We start from the raw sequence: 6,158 nt of genomic DNA, 5'->3' as shown, positions 1-6,158 counted from the left end.
GCTTATTCTGTTAGTTTGCTTTTCTTGTTCTCCTGTCTGAAGGTTGAAGATTAGTTTATTTATTTGAAATCTTTCTCCTCTTTTAGGAGAGACACTAAAGTCTATAAATTTTTCTATAGTCAGGTATGGTGGCCAAATTTGGGAGACTGAGGCAGAAGGATCACAAATTCAAAGACATCCTCAAGGACTTGGTGAGAACCTAAGCAACTTAGTGAGACCCTATCTCAAAATAAAAAATAAAAAGGACTGAGGATGTGGCTCAGTGGTTAGCAAGCCCTGGTTCAATCCCCAGTATTAAATAAGTTGTATATTCTGTTAGCTGCACTTGATACTTTTTGTATTTTATGTCTTCATCTTCATTCATCTCAAAATTTTCTAAATTTTCTTGTGATTTCTTCTGTGACATATTAATTCCTTAGGAGTATGTAGCTTAATTTCCACATACTTGTGAATTTTAAGAATTGTATTGTTATTAATTATCATATATAAAATGATAATAGTATGATTATAATATAATATAGTATATGTATGGTATAATAATAGTATGATTATTATCATTACAAATTTATGAAAGCTTGATTTATGGCCTAACATTAGGTCTATCCTGGGGAATATTCCTTGTTTACTTGCAAAAGATTTTGTATTTCCCTAGTGTTAATTGGATTGTACTATAGATACCTGTTAGGTATAGTTGTTGATTATAGTATTCAAGTCTTGCATTTGCTTCCTGGATTTCTGCTTATTTTTCTTTTTGTTTACTGAAATTTCCGGATTGAGGTCTCCAACTGTTATTGCTGAACTTTCCTTTTCTCCTCTGCAATGTTGTTGTTGTGTATTTTGGAGATGATAGTATATGCATATATATATTTATAATTGCAATATCTCCCCAAATGAATGATCACTTGTAGGATGTTACAATTTATTTTATTTCTAGTATTATTTATTTTTGGTTTGAAGTCTATTTTGCTCAAGATTTGATCAAAAAACTACTTCATCTTTCTGATGAGTGCTATATACATTAAATATTTTTTTAACATTTTAATTTCAACCAATTTGCATGTTTGAATTTTAATGTGTCTCCTATAGAGAACATATAATAAGATATTAACTACTACTTTGTCTGGAAACTCTTTGGATGACATTGTTTAATCCATTCATGATTAATGTTAGTATTGATGTAATTGAATATGTTTTTGGTATTCTATGTCTTAATGTTAATTTTGTTTTCCCTGTCACTCTGGGATGAAAGTAGTTTTAAGAGGATTCTCTTTAATTGTCTCCTCTATATTTCTCAGTTAAACTGCCAGCACCTGTTGATTTTGTACTAATATATTACCCTATTCTTTTCAATAGTCTCATCCAATTTAATTTTGGCTTTTTCCAGGGGTAGTTTTTGTTTGTTTGTTTGTTTGTCTGTTTTGTTTTTATGCAGTTCTGGGGATTAAACCTGGGGTTTGCACATGATAGGCAAGCACTTAACCATAACATCCAAAATTCTTTTTATATTTATTTTGAGACAGGGTCTCTTTAATTTTCCCAGACTGGCCTCAAACTTGCAATCCTCCAGTTTCTGCCTCCCAAGTAGATGGAACTAAAGGAGTGGGTCATTATGCCTGGCCTCGGGGATAGGTTTGAGGCTAGTCTTTTAAAGTTTATTAGAGCCATGAGCACTCAAAGCTGTTCAATTGTTTTTTTCCTAATTGTTTACCACCAAAATCTCCATTGTTTTCAAGAGTGTCCTTAGGCTTCAACTTACCCCACATTCTCTTCCAAAAGTAGTTGGTTATTTCAGGGAAAGCTTCAGAACTCTCTGCTCTAAAGACCTGCATCTTTCCCTGGCAACATCTCTGAGCCATCTCTGAGAAGTGGGGCAGTGGCTCACCTGGGTCTCATAACACCACATCTTTATAAGCAGGGCACAGGGCAGCGTGATATTGTCTGTTTTCTCAAATTTCCTCTCTTATCATGGAACCAGTTCCCTGTGAGTGAGCTGAAAGATGACATCAGCCCCAACCATACCATGTATACAGCCTCCTCTCTATAAGTGGGTAGGTGGAGGAAGGAAGTCCCGAACCTCTCAGCTACACTTGTCTGGAACCAGGGAAGAGGAAGAGAAATGCTGGTGACCTACACCTCCTCGAGAGTTACCATTACTCTTAACTGGTTGCTGTGAGATCAAGCCCTATCTTCTTGACTATGCACATATATGCAGAGAATCTTCCTTCATGCTAAACTTTAGACAGAGAGAAGTGGGTTGAATCTCTAGTGTAACCTAAGATTGACTGTTCTTATGAGATTTAATAATTTAACTGAATATATTCTATTTCTTGAATAAATTCTATATTGCCTTAAGACAATTTGTGAAGACTTTAAAATTCATATTATATATATGTATGCATGTGTGGGGGGGGATATAATTATCCCCAGTTAATGGTTATTGCTGTTTTACTAGGGAGAGGATCTACAAAGCTCTGCATGCCATCCTGTAAGTAAGCCCAAGGCTATGCTTTGGCATTGGTTGATTTCCTCATTACTGCACCTGTCTGGCCACTCCATGTATTGGAGATAGTGATGTCCATATAAACCAAGACACAACCTTAAGTTTTCAATAAGACAGAATTGTTCAGCAATGAAATACCTCCCATATGATGCCTTAGGCCCTGGAAATATTTAATTAAAAGTAGCGGTATGAGTATCTCACAAGATCCCAGTAGACAAATTCATTAACTGGGTATAAAGTTGGTATAAATGACCTCAAAAATCCTCTTCACTCCTTTTTTACTAAAAATCTATGACATATTTATAATGTAAATAAATAATATATTCACTGAAAAAAAACAGTAAAATTAAAGTTGGCTCAGATGACAATTCCTATTGGCTTTCATACCCTAAGTATGGTCACTCTGTGAACAGGGAAGAACAATCCCTCACAGCTTGCAAGCACAGATCCAGCTTCCTTCTCCCATCTTCTGTTCATCTGAATCTATCATTTATTCATCCTTGATTCTACATCTCTGCCATGTCCCAATAGTTTAGGTTTGGCTTGACTGTCTGCCAGGATATCTTTTACACCATTTTCAAGGTATACTTTACATACGATAGATTACACATATTTAAAGTGCAAAACTTCCTATGTACTGGACATATGCATGTAACAATGAATGAATGACCACTAATGAATAATCCATCACCCCTACAAATTTGCTTGTGTAAGTTGGTGATCCCATTTCCCCATCCTTTCCTGCCTTCCCTGGATCATCAAACAATTACTTATTTGCTTTCTGCTACTATAGATTATATCCACATTTGTTTTCTGCTACTATATATTATACTATAGTTTACATTTCCTAGAATTAAAGTAGATGAATAACACAAAAGTAATCTTTTCTGTCTGGCTGCTTTCACTCAATTATTTTGAGCTTCATGTATTAATATATAAAAAGGTTTTATCCCTTCTTATTTCTATATAATTTCTCATTTTATGGATATAATACAATATGCTTATTTATTCACCTTTTAGTGAATATTTGGTTTATTTCAAATTGGGGAATATTAAAACTATCATGAAAATCCCTGTGCATGGCTTTGTATGAACATTTATTTTTATTTCTCTTGGATAAATGCTTAGACAGGGAATGGCTGAATCAAGTGGTAGGTATATGTTAAACTTTTTAATAAACTAGTAAAATATTTTCAAATGATTATCCTCCCAATTTATTTTTTATACCAGAAATGTATAACAATCTTAAAATCAATAATAGTTGTTGCAGGTAGTACACATCTGTAATCTCAATTACTCAGGAGGCAAAGATAGGAGGATTGCTTGAGCCAGGAGTTCAGGATCAGCCTGTCTCTTTAAAATACACCTAAATAAAATCAACACTAGGAACTAAGCAGCTCTAATATTTATTTGGCTTAATTATACCTAAAAGGAGCAATAATCTTTGGATCATGTGAGTAATGATTATATTGTTCAAAATGTTTATTTAATAATGAAACAAAATTCTTCAGCATACTATGATGTATTTTTTTCAAAACTAGTGAGGAACCCTCTGTGAAGTTATTTTTCACTCTGTGAACAGCCAGTTCCTCCTCAATATACGTTCCTACCAGTTTGAAAACATATGTATATGTTTGAAAAAATATATATTTTCTTTTTTCCTCTTTATGTACTTTTTATTATATTGTAAGTTGACAATTTACAATTGTACGTACTTATAGGGTACAATGTGATGTTATGGTTTATGAATACATGTGGAATAATTAAATCATTAACATGTCAATCTTCAGAACTATTATTTTTGTTGGAGGGAACATTTGGAGTTTATTCTCTTAGAAATTTCAAAAGGCACAGTGCAACAAATCTCAGGAAAACCCTTTATTCCTCTGGTTGTCATCTATCCCATTAGATTATGAGGATTCCTTCAGGGAACAAATTTTATTTCATTGTGTTCCCCTTTGAACTGGTTAACACATGGTAGCCAAATATTACATGACTTTTTGTTTAATGTCTAAATGAAATAATAAATTAAAATATAATCTTTCTATTTGTAAGCAGGAAAATTTTGCAAATGAAAAGCAAGGGAAATGAAGGCACTACTCCTAACAGACTCTAAACACATACCCATGTGACCATCTATATTTAAAACTGTTTGGTATTTACTTATGAATAAAATACACAAATGGAACAGGAAAGACAATTCAGAAATACTCCAAGTCCATATTACATATCAGAACTTGTTTTATAATATAGTTATTTGTGGGGGAAAATGACTTTTTAAAATATTAAAAACAACTCTATGAGCATATAGAAAAAAAAAGAAATCCAATCATTTAATTTAATCATTAAACCAAAAATTTAATAATTAAACAAGAAAATTCCAAATTGATCAGATATTTAATTGTGGAAAATGAAACCACACCAAAAAAAAAAAAAAACAAAAAAACAAAAAACAAACAAAAAAAAAAAAAAAAAAAAAAAAAGAAAAAAAAAATGGAAAATACCAATGAATTTCTCTGAACCATACCAGTAGGAAACAATTTTCTATTATTCAAAATTCTGAAGCAAAAGAAAATACTTATAATTTTTATTACATGAAAATAATTTCCATGATGAATGGGCAAGCAAATAAATATATTTTTAAAACCCTATAAATCAAGTTAAAGGAATATTCATAAAATAAGTGGTACAAGACCGGACTATCCTATTGAGGGGTGCGAAGAGGAAGATACCAGCTTCAGGAAAGCTATCCCTGCAGCCAGTTCTTCCTGAACCAGTCAGCTTATAGTCAGCCAACTAGTAGTGAAGGTTCTTGTGAGACCACCCCTGGGATATCTTAGTATCATTTAATCAAGAAGGAACTCCCTGAACAAAATACCTCCTACAAACTGTTTACCAAAAAAGAGAAAGTGATGTTTTCAAAATGATGACAGGATTATCAAGTAATCAAGTGATCATGCTTAGTGTCATGAATGAGAAAAATAGATGTGATGTATCTCCTCATTTGATTCAATCAGAGACTGCCAATCACCTATATTTTATTCCTGCCAAAGATGCTAACCTGAAGCATCAGATAAATTCAGATTGTGCTACAATCTACAAACACCATTTTCACAAAAATGCCAAAGCATTGAAGCCACATGCATTGTTACGATATTAGGATGGGTTGAAGTTTTTAGGGCATAATCAATTAAAATTTTGGCTCCAAATAACTCTGGTGGACAAAATGAACAGGAAAATAAGATGAATTTTGTGGCTCAGCTTCCAAAAGCAGAATTCAAGTTGAAAGGAAGAAAGATATGAACCCAGAAAATGGATAAGTATAATAAAGTTAAGAAGCATGTCTAGAAAATAATGGTAGGTATGGTTATTGCCACATCATAGACTCAGGGAATCAGTATTATTGTAAGCCACCACAGTCTAAGAAAAAAAAGAAAAAAAAAAAAAAAAAAAAAAAACCACCAGGCAGGAATAAGAGAGTTGAGATTATTTAAGAATTAAATGAGCCAAACATTCATAATCTTCTAGAGTCAAAAAGGGGATAAAGAAAGATACTCAGTTACCTTGAAGTGAAAATGCACCGTGTTCACTTTAAATGTAGCCAGGAGACATGCAGAAAAGGAAAAATATTCCAGGTAAGATCTGGACTTGAAATCAG

The 6,158-nt window shown here is 32.8% G+C and overlaps 1 pseudogene across 1 annotated transcript in view; it reads left to right on the top strand.

Moving 5' to 3' along the window:
* The first annotated feature begins 6,075 nt into the window (after positions 1–6,075).
* Positions 6,076–6,158, top strand: part of LOC306665179 (14-3-3 protein theta-like) — a 34,676-nt pseudogene continuing 34,593 nt past the window's right edge. The window contains exon 1 of the transcript in view: positions 6,076–6,135. The product of the transcript in view is annotated as a 14-3-3 protein theta-like (transcript). The remainder of the gene's footprint in view (positions 6,136–6,158) is intronic.

The sequence above is a fragment of the Sciurus vulgaris genome (assembly GCF_902686455.1).
Source record: "Sciurus vulgaris genome assembly, chromosome: 1".
NCBI lineage: Eukaryota > Metazoa > Chordata > Mammalia > Rodentia > Sciuridae > Sciurus > Sciurus vulgaris.
The sequence above is the reverse complement of the archived record's forward strand: the minus strand, read 5'-3'. Positions and strand labels throughout refer to the sequence as shown.